General features: G+C 51.6%; 38 non-coding genes and 27 pseudogenes across 38 annotated transcripts; all 65 read left to right on the top strand.

Moving 5' to 3' along the window:
• The first annotated feature begins 89 nt into the window (after positions 1–89).
• Positions 90–208, top strand: LOC131099525 (5S ribosomal RNA). Its single transcript, XR_009118352.1, has one exon. It is a non-coding gene; the product is annotated as a 5S ribosomal RNA (ribosomal RNA).
• Positions 209–320: 112 nt separating this feature from the next.
• On the top strand, positions 321–439 carry LOC131098517 (5S ribosomal RNA). The gene has a single exon (XR_009117386.1). It is a non-coding gene; the product is annotated as a 5S ribosomal RNA (ribosomal RNA).
• A 112-nt stretch (positions 440–551) lies between these two features.
• LOC131100995 (5S ribosomal RNA) lies at positions 552–660 on the top strand (annotated as a pseudogene).
• Positions 661–772: 112 nt separating this feature from the next.
• LOC131099797 (5S ribosomal RNA) lies at positions 773–891 on the top strand. The gene has a single exon (XR_009118569.1). It is a non-coding gene; the product is annotated as a 5S ribosomal RNA (ribosomal RNA).
• A 112-nt stretch (positions 892–1,003) lies between these two features.
• Positions 1,004–1,112, top strand: LOC131141660 (5S ribosomal RNA; annotated as a pseudogene).
• A 112-nt stretch (positions 1,113–1,224) lies between these two features.
• On the top strand, positions 1,225–1,343 carry LOC131143079 (5S ribosomal RNA). The gene has a single exon (XR_009133134.1). It is a non-coding gene; the product is annotated as a 5S ribosomal RNA (ribosomal RNA).
• A 112-nt stretch (positions 1,344–1,455) lies between these two features.
• Positions 1,456–1,564, top strand: LOC131142487 (5S ribosomal RNA; annotated as a pseudogene).
• A 112-nt stretch (positions 1,565–1,676) lies between these two features.
• On the top strand, positions 1,677–1,785 carry LOC131142254 (5S ribosomal RNA; annotated as a pseudogene).
• Positions 1,786–1,897: 112 nt separating this feature from the next.
• On the top strand, positions 1,898–2,016 carry LOC131100059 (5S ribosomal RNA). Its single transcript, XR_009118826.1, has one exon. It is a non-coding gene; the product is annotated as a 5S ribosomal RNA (ribosomal RNA).
• A 112-nt stretch (positions 2,017–2,128) lies between these two features.
• On the top strand, positions 2,129–2,237 carry LOC131100388 (5S ribosomal RNA; annotated as a pseudogene).
• A 112-nt stretch (positions 2,238–2,349) lies between these two features.
• LOC131098872 (5S ribosomal RNA) lies at positions 2,350–2,468 on the top strand. Its single transcript, XR_009117718.1, has one exon. It is a non-coding gene; the product is annotated as a 5S ribosomal RNA (ribosomal RNA).
• A 112-nt stretch (positions 2,469–2,580) lies between these two features.
• Positions 2,581–2,689, top strand: LOC131142239 (5S ribosomal RNA; annotated as a pseudogene).
• A 112-nt stretch (positions 2,690–2,801) lies between these two features.
• Positions 2,802–2,920, top strand: LOC131099265 (5S ribosomal RNA). The gene has a single exon (XR_009118100.1). It is a non-coding gene; the product is annotated as a 5S ribosomal RNA (ribosomal RNA).
• A 112-nt stretch (positions 2,921–3,032) lies between these two features.
• LOC131141659 (5S ribosomal RNA) lies at positions 3,033–3,141 on the top strand (annotated as a pseudogene).
• Positions 3,142–3,253: 112 nt separating this feature from the next.
• Positions 3,254–3,372, top strand: LOC131099060 (5S ribosomal RNA). Its single transcript, XR_009117900.1, has one exon. It is a non-coding gene; the product is annotated as a 5S ribosomal RNA (ribosomal RNA).
• A 112-nt stretch (positions 3,373–3,484) lies between these two features.
• LOC131101033 (5S ribosomal RNA) lies at positions 3,485–3,593 on the top strand (annotated as a pseudogene).
• A 112-nt stretch (positions 3,594–3,705) lies between these two features.
• On the top strand, positions 3,706–3,824 carry LOC131099215 (5S ribosomal RNA). The gene has a single exon (XR_009118050.1). It is a non-coding gene; the product is annotated as a 5S ribosomal RNA (ribosomal RNA).
• Positions 3,825–3,936: 112 nt separating this feature from the next.
• On the top strand, positions 3,937–4,055 carry LOC131098335 (5S ribosomal RNA). The gene has a single exon (XR_009117211.1). It is a non-coding gene; the product is annotated as a 5S ribosomal RNA (ribosomal RNA).
• A 112-nt stretch (positions 4,056–4,167) lies between these two features.
• LOC131099783 (5S ribosomal RNA) lies at positions 4,168–4,286 on the top strand. Its single transcript, XR_009118555.1, has one exon. It is a non-coding gene; the product is annotated as a 5S ribosomal RNA (ribosomal RNA).
• Positions 4,287–4,399: 113 nt separating this feature from the next.
• On the top strand, positions 4,400–4,508 carry LOC131142486 (5S ribosomal RNA; annotated as a pseudogene).
• A 112-nt stretch (positions 4,509–4,620) lies between these two features.
• Positions 4,621–4,729, top strand: LOC131142476 (5S ribosomal RNA; annotated as a pseudogene).
• Positions 4,730–4,841: 112 nt separating this feature from the next.
• LOC131097674 (5S ribosomal RNA) lies at positions 4,842–4,960 on the top strand. The gene has a single exon (XR_009116570.1). It is a non-coding gene; the product is annotated as a 5S ribosomal RNA (ribosomal RNA).
• Positions 4,961–5,072: 112 nt separating this feature from the next.
• LOC131141079 (5S ribosomal RNA) lies at positions 5,073–5,181 on the top strand (annotated as a pseudogene).
• Positions 5,182–5,293: 112 nt separating this feature from the next.
• On the top strand, positions 5,294–5,412 carry LOC131099021 (5S ribosomal RNA). Its single transcript, XR_009117863.1, has one exon. It is a non-coding gene; the product is annotated as a 5S ribosomal RNA (ribosomal RNA).
• A 112-nt stretch (positions 5,413–5,524) lies between these two features.
• On the top strand, positions 5,525–5,643 carry LOC131098828 (5S ribosomal RNA). Its single transcript, XR_009117681.1, has one exon. It is a non-coding gene; the product is annotated as a 5S ribosomal RNA (ribosomal RNA).
• Positions 5,644–5,755: 112 nt separating this feature from the next.
• On the top strand, positions 5,756–5,864 carry LOC131141236 (5S ribosomal RNA; annotated as a pseudogene).
• A 112-nt stretch (positions 5,865–5,976) lies between these two features.
• LOC131142817 (5S ribosomal RNA) lies at positions 5,977–6,095 on the top strand. Its single transcript, XR_009132883.1, has one exon. It is a non-coding gene; the product is annotated as a 5S ribosomal RNA (ribosomal RNA).
• Positions 6,096–6,207: 112 nt separating this feature from the next.
• LOC131099701 (5S ribosomal RNA) lies at positions 6,208–6,336 on the top strand (annotated as a pseudogene).
• Positions 6,337–6,448: 112 nt separating this feature from the next.
• On the top strand, positions 6,449–6,567 carry LOC131142705 (5S ribosomal RNA). The gene has a single exon (XR_009132774.1). It is a non-coding gene; the product is annotated as a 5S ribosomal RNA (ribosomal RNA).
• Positions 6,568–6,679: 112 nt separating this feature from the next.
• LOC131142619 (5S ribosomal RNA) lies at positions 6,680–6,798 on the top strand. Its single transcript, XR_009132691.1, has one exon. It is a non-coding gene; the product is annotated as a 5S ribosomal RNA (ribosomal RNA).
• Positions 6,799–6,910: 112 nt separating this feature from the next.
• Positions 6,911–7,029, top strand: LOC131099081 (5S ribosomal RNA). The gene has a single exon (XR_009117920.1). It is a non-coding gene; the product is annotated as a 5S ribosomal RNA (ribosomal RNA).
• A 112-nt stretch (positions 7,030–7,141) lies between these two features.
• LOC131099524 (5S ribosomal RNA) lies at positions 7,142–7,260 on the top strand. Its single transcript, XR_009118351.1, has one exon. It is a non-coding gene; the product is annotated as a 5S ribosomal RNA (ribosomal RNA).
• Positions 7,261–7,372: 112 nt separating this feature from the next.
• LOC131098515 (5S ribosomal RNA) lies at positions 7,373–7,491 on the top strand. The gene has a single exon (XR_009117384.1). It is a non-coding gene; the product is annotated as a 5S ribosomal RNA (ribosomal RNA).
• A 112-nt stretch (positions 7,492–7,603) lies between these two features.
• Positions 7,604–7,712, top strand: LOC131100994 (5S ribosomal RNA; annotated as a pseudogene).
• A 112-nt stretch (positions 7,713–7,824) lies between these two features.
• On the top strand, positions 7,825–7,943 carry LOC131099264 (5S ribosomal RNA). Its single transcript, XR_009118099.1, has one exon. It is a non-coding gene; the product is annotated as a 5S ribosomal RNA (ribosomal RNA).
• A 112-nt stretch (positions 7,944–8,055) lies between these two features.
• LOC131141658 (5S ribosomal RNA) lies at positions 8,056–8,164 on the top strand (annotated as a pseudogene).
• Positions 8,165–8,276: 112 nt separating this feature from the next.
• On the top strand, positions 8,277–8,395 carry LOC131143078 (5S ribosomal RNA). Its single transcript, XR_009133133.1, has one exon. It is a non-coding gene; the product is annotated as a 5S ribosomal RNA (ribosomal RNA).
• Positions 8,396–8,507: 112 nt separating this feature from the next.
• LOC131142485 (5S ribosomal RNA) lies at positions 8,508–8,616 on the top strand (annotated as a pseudogene).
• A 112-nt stretch (positions 8,617–8,728) lies between these two features.
• Positions 8,729–8,837, top strand: LOC131142253 (5S ribosomal RNA; annotated as a pseudogene).
• A 112-nt stretch (positions 8,838–8,949) lies between these two features.
• On the top strand, positions 8,950–9,068 carry LOC131100057 (5S ribosomal RNA). Its single transcript, XR_009118824.1, has one exon. It is a non-coding gene; the product is annotated as a 5S ribosomal RNA (ribosomal RNA).
• Positions 9,069–9,180: 112 nt separating this feature from the next.
• On the top strand, positions 9,181–9,289 carry LOC131141235 (5S ribosomal RNA; annotated as a pseudogene).
• Positions 9,290–9,401: 112 nt separating this feature from the next.
• On the top strand, positions 9,402–9,520 carry LOC131142805 (5S ribosomal RNA). The gene has a single exon (XR_009132871.1). It is a non-coding gene; the product is annotated as a 5S ribosomal RNA (ribosomal RNA).
• A 112-nt stretch (positions 9,521–9,632) lies between these two features.
• Positions 9,633–9,761, top strand: LOC131099700 (5S ribosomal RNA; annotated as a pseudogene).
• A 112-nt stretch (positions 9,762–9,873) lies between these two features.
• Positions 9,874–9,992, top strand: LOC131142704 (5S ribosomal RNA). Its single transcript, XR_009132773.1, has one exon. It is a non-coding gene; the product is annotated as a 5S ribosomal RNA (ribosomal RNA).
• A 112-nt stretch (positions 9,993–10,104) lies between these two features.
• LOC131142618 (5S ribosomal RNA) lies at positions 10,105–10,223 on the top strand. The gene has a single exon (XR_009132690.1). It is a non-coding gene; the product is annotated as a 5S ribosomal RNA (ribosomal RNA).
• A 112-nt stretch (positions 10,224–10,335) lies between these two features.
• LOC131099080 (5S ribosomal RNA) lies at positions 10,336–10,454 on the top strand. The gene has a single exon (XR_009117919.1). It is a non-coding gene; the product is annotated as a 5S ribosomal RNA (ribosomal RNA).
• Positions 10,455–10,566: 112 nt separating this feature from the next.
• LOC131099523 (5S ribosomal RNA) lies at positions 10,567–10,685 on the top strand. The gene has a single exon (XR_009118350.1). It is a non-coding gene; the product is annotated as a 5S ribosomal RNA (ribosomal RNA).
• Positions 10,686–10,797: 112 nt separating this feature from the next.
• LOC131098514 (5S ribosomal RNA) lies at positions 10,798–10,916 on the top strand. Its single transcript, XR_009117383.1, has one exon. It is a non-coding gene; the product is annotated as a 5S ribosomal RNA (ribosomal RNA).
• Positions 10,917–11,028: 112 nt separating this feature from the next.
• LOC131100993 (5S ribosomal RNA) lies at positions 11,029–11,137 on the top strand (annotated as a pseudogene).
• A 112-nt stretch (positions 11,138–11,249) lies between these two features.
• Positions 11,250–11,368, top strand: LOC131099263 (5S ribosomal RNA). Its single transcript, XR_009118098.1, has one exon. It is a non-coding gene; the product is annotated as a 5S ribosomal RNA (ribosomal RNA).
• Positions 11,369–11,480: 112 nt separating this feature from the next.
• Positions 11,481–11,589, top strand: LOC131141657 (5S ribosomal RNA; annotated as a pseudogene).
• A 112-nt stretch (positions 11,590–11,701) lies between these two features.
• Positions 11,702–11,820, top strand: LOC131143077 (5S ribosomal RNA). Its single transcript, XR_009133132.1, has one exon. It is a non-coding gene; the product is annotated as a 5S ribosomal RNA (ribosomal RNA).
• Positions 11,821–11,932: 112 nt separating this feature from the next.
• Positions 11,933–12,041, top strand: LOC131142484 (5S ribosomal RNA; annotated as a pseudogene).
• A 112-nt stretch (positions 12,042–12,153) lies between these two features.
• On the top strand, positions 12,154–12,262 carry LOC131142323 (5S ribosomal RNA; annotated as a pseudogene).
• A 112-nt stretch (positions 12,263–12,374) lies between these two features.
• LOC131101189 (5S ribosomal RNA) lies at positions 12,375–12,493 on the top strand (annotated as a pseudogene).
• A 112-nt stretch (positions 12,494–12,605) lies between these two features.
• Positions 12,606–12,714, top strand: LOC131100387 (5S ribosomal RNA; annotated as a pseudogene).
• Positions 12,715–12,826: 112 nt separating this feature from the next.
• Positions 12,827–12,945, top strand: LOC131097826 (5S ribosomal RNA). The gene has a single exon (XR_009116716.1). It is a non-coding gene; the product is annotated as a 5S ribosomal RNA (ribosomal RNA).
• A 112-nt stretch (positions 12,946–13,057) lies between these two features.
• On the top strand, positions 13,058–13,166 carry LOC131101252 (5S ribosomal RNA; annotated as a pseudogene).
• A 112-nt stretch (positions 13,167–13,278) lies between these two features.
• Positions 13,279–13,397, top strand: LOC131099261 (5S ribosomal RNA). The gene has a single exon (XR_009118096.1). It is a non-coding gene; the product is annotated as a 5S ribosomal RNA (ribosomal RNA).
• Positions 13,398–13,509: 112 nt separating this feature from the next.
• LOC131099214 (5S ribosomal RNA) lies at positions 13,510–13,628 on the top strand. The gene has a single exon (XR_009118049.1). It is a non-coding gene; the product is annotated as a 5S ribosomal RNA (ribosomal RNA).
• Positions 13,629–13,740: 112 nt separating this feature from the next.
• On the top strand, positions 13,741–13,859 carry LOC131097672 (5S ribosomal RNA). Its single transcript, XR_009116569.1, has one exon. It is a non-coding gene; the product is annotated as a 5S ribosomal RNA (ribosomal RNA).
• Positions 13,860–13,971: 112 nt separating this feature from the next.
• LOC131142001 (5S ribosomal RNA) lies at positions 13,972–14,080 on the top strand (annotated as a pseudogene).
• A 112-nt stretch (positions 14,081–14,192) lies between these two features.
• Positions 14,193–14,311, top strand: LOC131100174 (5S ribosomal RNA). Its single transcript, XR_009118938.1, has one exon. It is a non-coding gene; the product is annotated as a 5S ribosomal RNA (ribosomal RNA).
• A 112-nt stretch (positions 14,312–14,423) lies between these two features.
• On the top strand, positions 14,424–14,542 carry LOC131098334 (5S ribosomal RNA). The gene has a single exon (XR_009117210.1). It is a non-coding gene; the product is annotated as a 5S ribosomal RNA (ribosomal RNA).
• A 112-nt stretch (positions 14,543–14,654) lies between these two features.
• LOC131099782 (5S ribosomal RNA) lies at positions 14,655–14,773 on the top strand. Its single transcript, XR_009118554.1, has one exon. It is a non-coding gene; the product is annotated as a 5S ribosomal RNA (ribosomal RNA).
• The last annotated feature ends 13 nt before the right edge of the window (positions 14,774–14,786 follow it).

Here is a 14,786-nt window from a genome sequence, read left to right as displayed (position 1 = left end):
GAAAGCAGAGGGCGCTGTTTGACACTTTTTGCTGGAGTCTAGTTTGGCCTGCGTCGCCTTCAAATAGGATCTTTTCAGTTGCCCTGGCAGCTTACGGCCATACTACCCTGAAAACGCCCGATATCGTCCGATCTCGGAAGCTAAGCAGGGGCGGGCCTGGTTAGTACTTGGATGAGAGACCGCCTGGGAATACCAGGTGCTGTAAGCCTTTTATGGTTTCGGCTCTTGCCTGACAGCAGAGGGCGCTGTTTGACACTTTTTGCTGGAGTCTAGTTTGGCCTGCGTCGCCTTCAAATAGGATCTTTTCAGTTGATCTGGCAGCTTACGGTCATACTACCCTGAAAATGCCCGATCTCGTCCGATCTCGTAAGCTAAACAGGGGTGGGCCTGGTTAGTACTTGGATGGGAGACCGCCTGGGAATACCAGGTGCTGTAAGCCTTTTATGGTTTCTGCTCTTGCCTGACAGCAGAGGGCGCTGTTTGACACTTTTTGCTGGAGTCTAGTTTGGCCTGCGTCACCTTCAAATAGGATCTTTTCAGTTCACCTGGCAGCTTACGGCCATACTACCCTGAAAAAGCCCGATCTCGGAAGCTAAGCAGGGTCGGGCCTGGTTAGTACTTGGATGGGAGACCGCCTGGGAATACCAGGTGCTGTAAGCTTTTTATGGTTTCTGCTCTTGCCTGACAGCAAAGGGCGCTGTTTGACACTTTTTGCCAGAGTCTAGTTTGGCCTGCGTCGCCTTCAAATAGGATCTTTTCAGTTGATCTGGCAGCTTACGGCCATACTATCCTGAAAAAGCCCGATCTCGTCCGATCTCGGAAGCTAAGCAGGGGCGGGCCTGGTTAGTACTTGAATGGGAGACCGCCTGGAAATACCAGGTGCTGTAAGCTTTATATGGTTTCTGCTCTTGCCTGACAGCAGAGGGCGCTGTTTGACACTTTTTGCTGGAGTCTAGTTTGGCCTGCGTCACCTTCAAATAGGATCTTTTCAGTTGATCTGGCAGCTTACGGCCATACTACCCTGAAAACGCCCGATCTCGGACGCTAAGCAGGGGCGGGCCTGGTTAGTACTTGGATGGGAGACCGCCTGGGAATACCAGGAGCTGTAAGCTTTTTATGGTTTCTGCTCTTGCCTGACAGCAAAGGGCGCCGTTTGACACTTTTTGCCAGAGTCTAGTTTGGCCTGCGTCACCTTCAAATAGGATCTTTTCAGTTGACCTGGCAGCTTATGGCCATACTACCCTGAAAACGCCCGATCTCGTCTGATCTCGGAAACTAAGCAGGGTCGGGCCTGGTTAGTACTTGGATGGGAGACCGCCTGGGAATACCAGGTGCTGTAAGCTTTTTATGGTTTCTGCTCTTGCCTGACAGCAGAGGGTGATGTTTGACACTTTTTGCTGGAGTATAGTTTGGCCTGCGTCACCTTCAAATAGGATCTTTTCAGTTGACCTGGCAGCTTACGGCCATACTACCCTTAAAACGTCCGATCTCGGAAGCTAAGCAGAGGCGGGCCTGGTTAGTACGTGGATGGGAGACCGCCTGGGAATACCAGGTGCTGTAAGCCTTTTATGGTTTCTGCTCATGCCTGACAGCAGAGGGCGCTGTTTGACACTTTTTGCTGGAGTCTAGTTTGGCCTGCGTCGCCTTCAAATAGGATCTTTTCAGTTGACCTGGCAGCTTACGGCCAAACTACCCTTAAAACGCCCGATCTCGGACGCTAAGCAGGGGCGGGCCTGGTTAGTACTTGGATGGGAGACCGTCTGGGAATACCAGGTGCTGTAAGCTTTTTATGGTTTCTGCTCTTGCCTGACAGCAGAGGGCGCTGTTTGACACTTTTTGCTGGAGTCTAGTTTGGCCTGCATCACCTTCAAATAGGATCTTTTCAGTTGACCTGGCAGCTTACGGACATACTACCCTTAAAACGCCTGATCTCGTCCGATCTCGGAAGGTAAGCAGGGGCTGGCCTGGTTAGTACTTGGATGGGAGACCGCCTGGGAATACCAGGTGCTGTAAGCTTTTTATGGTTTCTGCTCTTGCCTGACAGCAGAGGGCGCTGTTTGACACTTTTTGCTGGAGTCTAGTTTGGCCTGCGTCACCTTCAAATAGGATCTTTTCAGTTCACCTGGCAGCTTACGGCCATACTACCCTGAAAACGCCCGATCTCGGAAGCTAAGCAGGGGCGGGCCTGGTTAGTACTTGGATGGGAGACCGCCTGGGAATACCAGGTGCTGTAAGCTTTTTATGGTTTCTGCTCTTGCCTGACAGCAAAGGGCGCTGTTTGACACTTTTTGCCAGAGTCTAGTTTGGCCTGCGTCGCCTTCAAATAGGATCTTTTCAGTTGATCTGGCAGCTTACGGCCATGCTATCCTGAAAAAGCCCGATCTCGTCCGATCTCGGAAGCTAAGCAGGGGCGGGCCTGGTTAGTACTTGGATGGGAGACCGCCTGGGAATACCAGGTGCTGTAAGCTTTATATGGTTTCTGCTCTTGCCTGACAGCAGAGGGCGCTGTTTGACACTTTTTGCTGGAGTCTAGTTTGGCCTGCGTCACCTTCAAATAGGATCTTTTCAGTTCACCTGGCAGCTTACGGCCATACTACCCTGAAAACGCCCGATCTCGGAAGCTAAGTAGGGGCGGGCCTGGTTAGTACTTGGATGGGAGAACGCCTGGGAATACCAGGTGCTGTAAGCTTTTTATGGTTTCTGCTCTTGCCTGACAGCAAAGGGCGCTGTTTGACACTTTTTGCCAGAGTCTAGTTTGGCCTGCGTCGCCTTCAAATAGGATCTTTTTAGTTGATCTGGCAGCTTACGGCCATACTATCCTGAAAAAGCCCGATCTCGTCCGATCTCGGAAGCTAAGCAGGGGCGGGCCTGGTTAGTACTTGGATGGGAGACCGCCTGGAAATACCAGGTGCTGTAAGCTTTATATGGTTTCTGCTCTTGCCTGACAGCAGAGGGCGCTGTTTGACACTTTTTGCTGGAGTCTAGTTTGGCCTGCGTCACCTTCAAATAGGATCTTTTCAGTTGATCTGGCAGCTTACGGCCATACTACCCTGAAAACGCCCGATCTCGGACGCTAAGCAGGGGCGGGCCTGGTTAGTACTTGGATGGGAGACCGCCTGGGAATACCAGGAGCTGTAAGCTTTTTATGTTTTCTGCTTTTGCCTGACAGCAAAGGGCGCTGTTTGACACTTTTTGCCAGAGTCTAGTTTGGCCTGCGTCACCTTCAAATAGGATCTTTTCAGTTGACCTGGCAGCTTACGGCCATACTACCCTGAAAACGCCCGATCTCGTCTGATCTCGGAAACTAAGAAGGGGCGGGCCTGGTTAGTACTTGGATGGGAGACCGCCTGGGAATACCAGGTGCTGTAAGCTTTTTATGGTTTCTGCTCTTGCCTGACAGCAGAGGGCGCTGTTTGACACTTTTTGCTGGAGTCTAGTTTGGCCTGCGTCACCTTCAAATAGGATCTTTTCAGTTCACCTGGCAGCTTACGGCCATACTACCCTGAAATCGCCCGATCTCGGAAGCTAAGCAGGGGCGGGCCTGGTTAGTACTTGGATGGGAGACCGCCTGGGAATACCAGGTGCTGTAAGCTTTTTATGGTTTCTGCTCTTGCCTGACAGCAAAGGGCGCTGTTTGACACTTTTTGCCAGAGTCTAGTTTGGCCTGCGTCGCCTTCAAATAGGATCTTTTCAGTTGATCTTGCAGCTTACGGCCATACTATCCTGAAAAAGCCCGATCTCGTCCGATCTCGGAAGCTAAGCAGGGGCGGGCCTGCTTAGTACTTGGATGGGAGACCGCCTGGGAATACCAGGTGCTGTAAGCTTTATATGGTTTCTGCTCTTGCCTGACAACAGAGGGCGCTGTTTGACACTTTTTGCTGGAGTCTAGTTTGGCCTGCGTCGCCTTCAAATAGGATCTTTTCAGTTGATCTGGCAGCTTACGGCCATACTACCCTGAAAACGCCCGATCTCGTCAGATCTCGGAAGCTAAGCAGGGGCGGGCCTGGTTAGTACTTGGATGGGACACCGCCTGGGAATACCAGGTGCTGAAAGCTTTTTATGGTTTCTGCTCTTGCCTGACAGCAGAGGGCGCTGTTTGACACTTTTTGCTGGAGTCTAGTTTGGCCTGCGTCACCTTCAAATAGGATCTTTTCAGTTGACCTGGCAGCTTACGGACATACTACCCTTAAAACGCCTGATCTCGTCCGATCTCGGAAGCTAAGCAGGGGCTGGCCTGGTTAGTACTTGGGTGGGAGACCGCCTGGGAATACCAGGTGCTGTAAGCTTTTTTATGGTTTCTGCTCTTGCCTGACAGCAGAGGGCGCTGTTTGACACTTTTTGCTGGAGTCTAGTTTGGCCTGCGTCACCTTCAAATAGGATCTTTTCAGTTGACCTGGCAGCTTACGGCCATACTACCCTTAAAACGTCCGATCTCGGAAGCTAAGCAGAGGCGGGCCTGGTTAGTACGTGGATGGGAGACCGCCTGGGAATACCAGGTGCTGTAAGCCTTTTATGGTTTCTGCTCATGCCTGACAGCAGAGGGCGCTGTTTGACACTTTTTGCTGGAGTCTAGTTTGGCCTGCGTCGCCTTCAAATAGGATCTTTTCAGTTGACCTGGCAGCTTACGGCCAAACTACCCTTAAAACGCCCGATCTCGGACGCTAAGCAGGGGCGGGCCTGGTTAGTACTTGGATGGGAGACCGTCTGGGAATACCAGGTGCTGTAAGATTTATATGGTTTCTGCTCTTGCCTGACAGCAGAGGGCGCTGTTTGACACTTTTTGCTGGAGTCTAGTTTGGCCTGCGTCGCCTTCAAATAGGATCTTTTCAGTTGATCTGGCAGCTTACGGTCATACTACCCTGAAAACGCCCGATCTCGTCCGATCTCGTAAGCTAAACAGGGGTGGGCCTGGTTAGTACTTGGATGGGAGACCGCCTGGGAATACCAGGTGCTGTAAGCCTTTTATGGTTTCTGCTCATGCCTGACAGCAGAGGGCGCTGTTTGACACTTTTTGCTGGAGTCTAGTTTGGCCTGCGTCGCCTTCAAATAGGATCTTTTCAGTTGACCTGGCAGCTTACGGCCATACTACCCTGAAAACGCCCGATCTCGGAAGCTAAGCAGGGGCGGGCCTGGTTAGTACTTGGATGGGAGACCGCCTGGGAATACCAGGTGCTATAAGCTTTTTATGGTTTCTGCTCTTGCCTGACAGCAAAGGGCGCTGTTTGACACTTTTTGCCAGAGTCTAGTTTGGCCTGCGTCACCTTCAAATAGGATCTTTTCAGTTGACCTGGCAGCTTACGGCCATACTACCCTGAAAACGCCCGATCTCGTCTGATATCGGAAACTAAGCAGGGGCGGGCCTGGTTAGTACTTGGATGGGAGACCGCCTGGGAATACCAGGTGCTGTAAGCTTTTTATGGTTTCTGCTCTTGCCTGACAGCAGAGGGCGCTGTTTGACACTTTTTGCTGGAGTCTAGTTTGGCCTGCGTCACCTTCAAATAGGATCTTTTCAGGTGACCTGGCAGCTTACGGCCATACTACCCTTAAAACGCCTGATCTCGTCCGATCTCGGAAGCTAAGCATGGGCGGGCCTGGTTAGTACTTGGATGGGAGACCGCCTGGGAATACCAGGTGCTGTAAGCTTTTTATGGTTTCTGCTCTTGCCTGACAGCAGAGGGCGCTGTTTGACACTTTTTGCTGGAGTCTAGTTTGGCCTGCGTCACCTTCAAATAGGATCTTTTCAGTTCACCTGGCAGCTTACGGCCATACTACCCTGAAAACGCCCGATCTCGGAAGCTAAGAAGGGGCGGGCCTGGTTAGTACTTGGATGGGAGACCGCCTGGGAATACCAGGTGCTGTAAGCTTTTTATGGTTTCTGCTCTTGCCTGACAGCAAAGGGCGCTGTTTGACAATTTTTGCCAGAGTCTAGTTTGGCCTGCGTCGCCTTCAAATAGGATCTTTTCAGTTGACCTGGCAGCTTACGGCCATACTACCCTGAAAACGCCCGATCTCGTCCGATCTCGGAAGCTAAGCAGGGGCGGGCCTGGTTAGTACTTGGATGGGAGACCGCCTGGGAATACCAGGTGCTGTAAGCTTTTTATGGTTTCTGCTCTTGCCTGACAGCAAAGGGCGCTGTTTGACACTTTTTGTCAGAGTCTAGTTTGGCCTGCGTCACCTTCAAATAGGATCTTTTCAGTTGACCTGGCAGTTTACAGCCATACTACCCTGAAAACGCCCGATCTCGTCCGATCTCGTCCGATCTCGGAAGCTAAGCAGGGGCGGGCCTGGTTAGTACTTGGATGGGAGACCGCCTGGGAATACCAGGTGCTGTAAGCTTTTTATGGTTTCTGCTCTTGCCTGACAGCAGAGGGCGCTGTTTGACACTTTTTGCTGGAGTCTAGTTTGGCCTGCGTCGCCTTCAAATAAGATTTTTTCAGTTGCCCTTAAAGCTTACGGCCATACTACCCTGAAAACGCCCGATCTCGTCCGATCTCGGAAGCAAAGCAGGGGCGGGCCTGGTTAGTACTTGGATGGGAGACCGCCTGGGAATACCAGGTGCTGTAAGCTTTTTATGGTTTCTGCTCTTGCCTGACAGCAGAGGGCGCTGTTTGACACTTTTTGCTGGAGTCTAGTTTGGCCTGCGTCGCCTTCAAATAAGATTTTTTCAGTTGCCCTTAAAGCTTACGGCCATACTACCCTGAAAACGCCCGATCTCGTCCGATCTCGGAAGCTAAGCAGGGGCTGGCCTGGTTAGTACTTGGATGGGAGACCGCCTGGGAATACCAGGTGCTGTAAGCTTTTTATGGTTTCTGCTCTTGCCTGACAGCAGAGGGCGCTGTTTGACACTTTTTGCTGGAGTTTAGTTTGGCCTGCGTCGCCTTCAAATAGGATCTTTTCAGTTGCCTTGGCAGCTTACAGCCATACTACCCTGAAAACGCCCGATCTCATCCGATCTCGGAAGCTAAGCAGGGGCGGGCCTGGTTAGTACTTGGATGGGAAACCGCCTAGGAATACCAGGTGCTCTAAGCTTTTTATGGTTTCTGCTTTTGCCTTAAAGCAGAGGGCGCTGTTTGACACTTTCTGCTGGAGTCTAGTTTGGCCTGCGTCGCCTTCAAATAGGATCTTTTCAGTTGCCCTGGCAGCTTACGGCCATACTACCCTGAAAACGCCCGATATCGTCCGATCTCGGAAGCTAAGCAGGGGCGGGCCTGGTTAGTACTTGGATGAGAGACCGCCTGGGAATACCAGGTGCTGTAAGCCTTTTATGGTTTCGGCTCTTGCCTGACAGCAGAGGGCGCTGTTTGACACTTTTTGCTGGAGTCTAGTTTGGCCTGCGTCGCCTTCAAATAGGATCTTTTCAGTTGATCTGGCAGCTTACGGTCATACTACCCTGAAAATGCCCGATCTCGTCCGATCTCGTAAGCTAAACAGGGGTGGGCCTGGTTAGTACTTGGATGGGAGACCGCCTGGGAATACCAGGTGCTGTAAGCCTTTTATGGTTTCTGCTCTTGCCTGACAGCAGAGGGCGCTGTTTGACACTTTTTGCTGGAGTCTAGTTTGGCCTGCGTCACCTTCAAATAGGATCTTTTCAGTTCACCTGGCAGCTTACGGCCATACTACCCTGAAAAAGCCCGATCTCGGAAGCTAAGCAGGGTCGGGCCTGGTTAGTACTTGGATGGGAGACCGCCTGGGAATACCAGGTGCTGTAAGCTTTTTATGGTTTCTGCTCTTGCCTGACAGCAAAGGGCGCTGTTTGACACTTTTTGCCAGAGTCTAGTTTGGCCTGCGTCGCCTTCAAATAGGATCTTTTCAGTTGATCTGGCAGCTTACGGCCATACTATCCTGAAAAAGCCCGATCTCGTCCGATCTCGGAAGCTAAGCAGGGGCGGGCCTGGTTAGTACTTGGATGGGAGACCGCCTGGAAATACCAGGTGCTGTAAGCTTTATATGGTTTCTGCTCTTGCCTGACAGCAGAGGGCGCTGTTTGACACTTTTTGCTGGAGTCTAGTTTGGCCTGCGTCACCTTCAAATAGGATCTTTTCAGTTGATCTGGCAGCTTACGGCCATACTACCCTGAAAACGCCCGATCTCGGACGCTAAGCAGGGGCGGGCCTGGTTAGTACTTGGATGGGAGACCGCCTGGGAATACCAGGAGCTGTAAGCTTTTTATGGTTTCTGCTCTTGCCTGACAGCAAAGGGCGCTGTTTGACACTTTTTGCCAGAGTCTAGTTTGGCCTGCGTCACCTTCAAATAGGATCTTTTCAGTTGACCTGGCAGCTTATGGCCATACTACCCTGAAAACGCCCGATCTCGTCTGATCTCGGAAACTAAGCAGGGTCGGGCCTGGTTAGTACTTGGATGGGAGACCGCCTGGGAATACCAGGTGCTGTAAGCTTTTTATGGTTTCTGCTCTTGCCTGACAGCAGAGGGTGATGTTTGACACTTTTTGCTGGAGTATAGTTTGGCCTGCGTCACCTTCAAATAGGATCTTTTCAGTTGACCTGGCAGCTTACGGCCATACTACCCTTAAAACGTCCGATCTCGGAAGCTAAGCAGAGGCGGGCCTGGTTAGTACGTGGATGGGAGACCGCCTGGGAATACCAGGTGCTGTAAGCCTTTTATGGTTTCTGCTCATGCCTGACAGCAGAGGGCGCTGTTTGACACTTTTTGCTGGAGTCTAGTTTGGCCTGCGTCGCCTTCAAATAGGATCTTTTCAGTTGACCTGGCAGCTTACGGCCAAACTACCCTTAAAACGCCCGATCTCGGACGCTAAGCAGGGGCGGGCCTGGTTAGTACTTGGATGGGAGACCGTCTGGGAATACCAGGTGCTGTAAGCTTTTTATGGTTTCTGCTCTTGCCTGACAGCAGAGGGCGCTGTTTGACACTTTTTGCTGGAGTCTAGTTTGGCCTGCATCACCTTCAAATAGGATCTTTTCAGTTGACCTGGCAGCTTACGGACATACTACCCTTAAAACGCCTGATCTCGTCCGATCTCGGAAGGTAAGCAGGGGCTGGCCTGGTTAGTACTTGGATGGGAGACCGCCTGGGAATACCAGGTGCTGTAAGCTTTTTATGGTTTCTGCTCTTGCCTGACAGCAGAGGGCGCTGTTTGACACTTTTTGCTGGAGTCTAGTTTGGCCTGCGTCACCTTCAAATAGGATCTTTTCAGTTCACCTGGCAGCTTACGGCCATACTACCCTGAAAACGCCCGATCTCGGAAGCTAAGAAGGGGCGGGCCTGGTTAGTACTTGGATGGGAGACCGCCTGGGAATACCAGGTGCTGTAAGCTTTTTATGGTTTCTGCTCTTGCCTGACAGCAAAGGGCGCTGTTTGACAATTTTTGCCAGAGTCTAGTTTGGCCTGCGTCGCCTTCAAATAGGATCTTTTCAGTTGACCTGGCAGCTTACGGCCATACTACCCTGAAAACGCCCGATCTCGTCCGATCTCGGAAGCTAAGCAGGGGCGGGCCTGGTTAGTACTTGGATGGGAGACCGCCTGGGAATACCAGGTGCTGTAAGCTTTTTATGGTTTCTGCTCTTGCCTGACAGCAAAGGGCGCTGTTTGACACTTTTTGTCAGAGTCTAGTTTGGCCTGCGTCACCTTCAAATAGGATCTTTTCAGTTGACCTGGCAGTTTACAGCCATACTACCCTGAAAACGCCCGATCTCGTCCGATCTCGTCCGATCTCGGAAGCTAAGCAGGGGCGGGCCTGGTTAGTACTTGGATGGGAGACCGCCTGGGAATACCAGGTGCTGTAAGCTTTTTATGGTTTCTGCTCTTGCCTGACAGCAGAGGGCGCTGTTTGACACTTTTTGCTGGAGTCTAGTTTGGCCTGCGTCGCCTTCAAATAAGATTTTTTCAGTTGCCCTTAAAGCTTACGGCCATACTACCCTGAAAACGCCCGATCTCGTCCGATCTCGGAAGCAAAGCAGGGGCGGGCCTGGTTAGTACTTGGATGGGAGACCGCCTGGGAATACCAGGTGCTGTAAGCTTTTTATGGTTTCTGCTCTTGCCTGACAGCAGAGGGCGCTGTTTGACACTTTTTGCTGGAGTCTAGTTTGGCCTGCGTCGCCTTCAAATAAGATTTTTTCAGTTGCCCTTAAAGCTTACGGCCATACTACCCTGAAAACGCCCGATCTCGTCCGATCTCGGAAGCTAAGCAGGGGCTGGCCTGGTTAGTACTTGGATGGGAGACCGCCTGGGAATACCAGGTGCTGTAAGCTTTTTATGGTTTCTGCTCTTGCCTGACAGCAGAGGGCGCTGTTTGACACTTTTTGCTGGAGTTTAGTTTGGCCTGCGTCGCCTTCAAATAGGATCTTTTCAGTTGCCTTGGCAGCTTACAGCCATACTACCCTGAAAACGCCCGATCTCATCCGATCTCGGAAGCTAAGCAGGGGCGGGCCTGGTTAGTACTTGGATGGGAAACCGCCTAGGAATACCAGGTGCTCTAAGCTTTTTATGGTTTCTGCTTTTGCCTTAAAGCAGAGGGCGCTGTTTGACACTTTCTGCTGGAGTCTAGTTTGGCCTGCGTCGCCTTCAAATAGGATCTTTTCAGTTGCCCTGGCAGCTTACGGCCATACTACCCTGAAAACGCCCGATATCGTCCGATCTCGGAAGCTAAGCAGGGGCGGGCCTGGTTAGTACTTGGATGAGAGACCGCCTGGGAATACCAGGTGCTGTAAGCCTTTTATGGTTTCGGCTCTTGCCTGACAGCAGAGGGCGCTGTTTGACACTTTTTGCTGGAGTCTAGTTTGGCCTGCGTCGCCTTCAAATAGGATCTTTTCAGTTGATCTGGCAGCTTACGGTCATACTACCCTGAAAATGCCCGATCTCGTCCGATCTCGTAAGCTAAACAGGGGTGGGCCTGGTTAGTACTTGGATGGGAGACCGCCTGGGAATACCAGGTGCTGTAAGCCTTTTATGGTTTCTGCTCTTGCCTGACAGCAGAGGGCGCTGTTTGACACTTTTTGCTGGAGTCTAGTTTGGCTTGCGTCACCTTCAAATAGGATCTTTTCAGTTCACCTGGCAGCTTACGGCCATACTACCCTGAAAAAGCCCGATCTCGGAAGCTAAGCAGGGTCGGGCCTGGTTAGTACTTGGATGGGAGACCGCCTGGGAATACCAGGTGCTGTAAGCTTTTTATGGTTTCTGCTCTTGCCTGACAGCAAAGGGCGCTGTTTGACACTTTTTGCCAGAGTCTAGTTTGGCCTGCGTCGCCTTCAAATAGGATCTTTTCAGTTGATCTGGCAGCTTACGGCCATACTATCCTGAAAAAGCCCGATCTCGTCCGATCTCGGAAGCTAAGCAGGGGCGGGCCTGGTTAGTACTTGGATGGGAGACCGCCTGGAAATACCAGGTGCTGTAAGCTTTATATGGTTTCTGCTCTTGCCTGACAGCAGAGGGCGCTGTTTGACACTTTTTGCTGGAGTCTAGTTTGGCCTGCGTCACCTTCAAATAGGATCTTTTCAGTTGATCTGGCAGCTTACGGCCATACTACCCTGAAAACGCCCGATCTCGGACGCTAAGCAGGGGCGGGCCTGGTTAGTACTTGGATGGGAGACCGCCTGGGAATACCAGGAGCTGTAAGCTTTTTATGGTTTCTGCTCTTGCCTGACAGCAAAGGGCGCTGTTTGACACTTTTTGCCAGAGTCTAGTTTGGCCTGCGTCACCTTCAAATAGGATCTTTTCAGTTGACCTGGCAGCTTATGGCCATACTACCCTGAAAACGCCCGATCTCGTCTGATCTCGGAAACTAAGCAGGGTCGGGCCTGGTTAGTACTTGGATGGGAGACCGCCTGGGAATACCAGGTGCTGTAAGCTTTTTATGGTTTCTGCTCTTGCCTGACAGCAGAGGGTGATGTTTGACACTTTTTGCTGGAGTATAGTTTGGCCTGCGTCACCTTCAAATAGGATCTTTTCAGTTGACCTGGCAGCTTACGGCCATACTACCCTTAAAACGTCCGATCTCGGAAGCTAAGCAGAGGCGGGCCTGGTTAGTACGTGGATGGGAGACCGCCTGGGAATACCAGGTGCTGTAAGCCTTTTATGGTTTCTGCTCATGCCTGACAGCAGAGGGCGCTGTTTGACACTTTTTGCTGGAGTCTAGTTTGGCCTGCGTCGCCTTCAAATAGGATCTTTTCAGTTGACCTGGCAGCTTACGGCCAAACTACCCTTAAAACGCCCGATCTCGGATGCTAAGCAGGGGCGGGCCTGGTTAGTACTTGGATGGGAGACCGTCTGGGAATACCAGGTGCTGTAAGCTTTTTATGGTTTCTGCTCTTGCCTGACAGCAGAGGGCGCTGTTTGACACTTTTTGCTGGAGTCTAGTTTGGCCTGCATCACCTTCAAATAGGATCTTTTCAGTTGACCTGGCAGCTTACGGACATACTACCCTTAAAACGCCTGATCTCGTCCGATCTCGGAAGGTAAGCAGGGGCTGGCCTTGTTAGTACTTGGATGGGAGACCGCCTGGGAATACCAGGTGCTGTAAGCTTTTTATGGTTTCTGCTCTTGCCTGACAGCAGAGGGCGCTGTTTGACACTTTTTGCTGGAGTCTAGTTTGGCCTGCGTCACCTTCAAATAGGATCTTTTCAGTTCACCTGGCAGCTTACGGCCATACTACCCTGAAAACGCCCGATCTCGGAAGCTAAGCAGGGGCGGGCCTGGTTAGTACTTGGATGGGAGACCGCCTGGGAATACCAGGTGCTGTAAGCTTTTTATGGTTTCTGCTCTTGCCTGACAGCAAAGGGCGCTGTTTGACACTTTTTGCCAGAGTCTAGTTTGGCCTGCGTCGCCTTCAAATAGGATCTTTTCAGTTGATCTCGCAGCTTACGGCCATACTATCCTGAAAAAGCCCGATCTCGTCCGATCTCGGAAGCTAAGCAGGGGCGGGCCTGGTTAGTACTTGGATGGGAGACCGCCTGGGAATACCAGGTGCTGTAAGCTTTATATGGTTTCTGCTCTTGCCTGACAGCAGAGGGCGCTGTTTGACACTTTTTGCTGGAGTCTAGTTTGGCCTGCGTCACCTTCAAATAGGATCTTTTCAGTTCACCTGGCAGCTTACGGCCATACTACCCTGAAAACGCCCGATCTCGGAAGCTAAGTAGGGGCGGGCCTGGTTAGTACTTGGATGGGAGACCGCCTGGGAATACCAGGTGCTGTAAGCTTTTTATGGTTTCTGCTCTTGCCTGACAGCAAAGGGCGCTGTTTGACACTTTTTGCCAGAGTCTAGTTTGGCCTGCGTCGCCTTCAAATAGGATCTTTTTAGTTGATCTGGCAGCTTACGGCCATACTATCCTGAAAAAGCCCGATCTCGTCCGATCTCGGAAGCTAAGCAGGGGCGGGCCTGGTTAGTACTTGGATGGGAGACCGCCTGGAAATACCAGGTGCTGTAAGCTTTATATGGTTTCTGCTCTTGCCTGACAGCAGAGGGCGCTGTTTGACACTTTTTGCTGGAGTCTAGTTTGGCCTGCGTCACCTTCAAATAGGATCTTTTCAGTTGATCTTGCAGCTTACGGCCATACTATCCTGAAAAAGCCCGATCTCGTCCGATCTCGGAAGCTAAGCAGGGGCGGGCCTGCTTAGTACTTGGATGGGAGACCGCCTGGGAATACCAGGTGCTGTAAGCTTTATATGGTTTCTGCTCTTGCCTGACAACAGAGGGCGCTGTTTGACACTTTTTGCTGGAGTCTAGTTTGGCCTGCGTCGCCTTCAAATAGGATCTTTTCAATTGATCTGGCAGCTTACGGTCATACTACCCTGAAAACGCCCGATCTCGTCCGATCTCGTAAGCTAAACAGGGGTGGGCCTGGTTAGTACTTGGATGGGAGACCGCCTGGGAATACCAGGTGCTGTAAGCCTTTTATGGTTTCTGCTCATGCCTGACAGCAGAGGGCGCTGTTTGACACTTTTTGCTGGAGTCTAGTTTGGCCTGCGTCGCCTTCAAATAGGATCTTTTCAGTTGACCTGGCAGCTTACGGCCAAACTACCCTGAAAACGCCCGATCTCGGACGCTAAGCAGGGGCGGGCCTGGTTAGTACTTGGATGGGAGACCGTCTGGGAATACCAGGTGCTGTAAGCTTTTTATGGTTTCTGCTCTTGCCTGACAGCAAAGGGCGCTGTTTGACACTTTTTGCCAGCGTCTAGTTTGGCCTGCGTCACCTTCAAATTGGATCTTTTCAGTTGACCTGGCAGCTTACGGCCATACTACCCTGAAAACGCCCAATCTCGTCAGATCTCGGAAGCTAAGCAGAGGCGGGCCTGGTTAGTACTTGGATGGGAGACCGCCTGGGAATACCAGGTGCTGAAAGCTTTTTATGGTTTCTGCTCTTGCCTGACAGCAGAGGGTGCTGTTTGACACTTTTTGCCAGCGTCTAGTTTGGCCTGCGTCACCTTCAAATAGGATCTTTTCAGTTGACCTGGCAGCTTACGGCCATACTACCCTGAAAACGCCCGATCTCGTCAGATCTCGGAAGCTAAGCAGGGGCGGGCCTGGTTAGTACTTGGATGGGACACCGCCTGGGAATACCAGGTGCTGAAAGCTTTTTATGGTTTCTGCTCTTGCCTGACAGCAGAGGGCGCTGTTTGACACTTTTTGCTGGAGTCTAGTTTGGCCTGCGTCACCTTCAAATAGGATCTTTTCAGTTGACCTGGCAGCTTACGGACATACTACCCTTAAAACGCCTGATCTCGTCCGATCTCGGAAGCTAAGCAGGGGCTGGCCTGGTTAGTACTTGGGTGGGAGACCGCCTGGGAATACCAGGTGCTGTAAGCTTTTTATGGTTTCT

The sequence above is a fragment of the Doryrhamphus excisus genome, chromosome 13 (genome assembly GCF_030265055.1).
Source record: "Doryrhamphus excisus isolate RoL2022-K1 chromosome 13, RoL_Dexc_1.0, whole genome shotgun sequence".
In the NCBI taxonomy this organism is placed as follows: domain Eukaryota; kingdom Metazoa; phylum Chordata; class Actinopteri; order Syngnathiformes; family Syngnathidae; genus Doryrhamphus; species Doryrhamphus excisus.
This window is presented reverse-complemented; position numbering and strand designations above follow the sequence as displayed.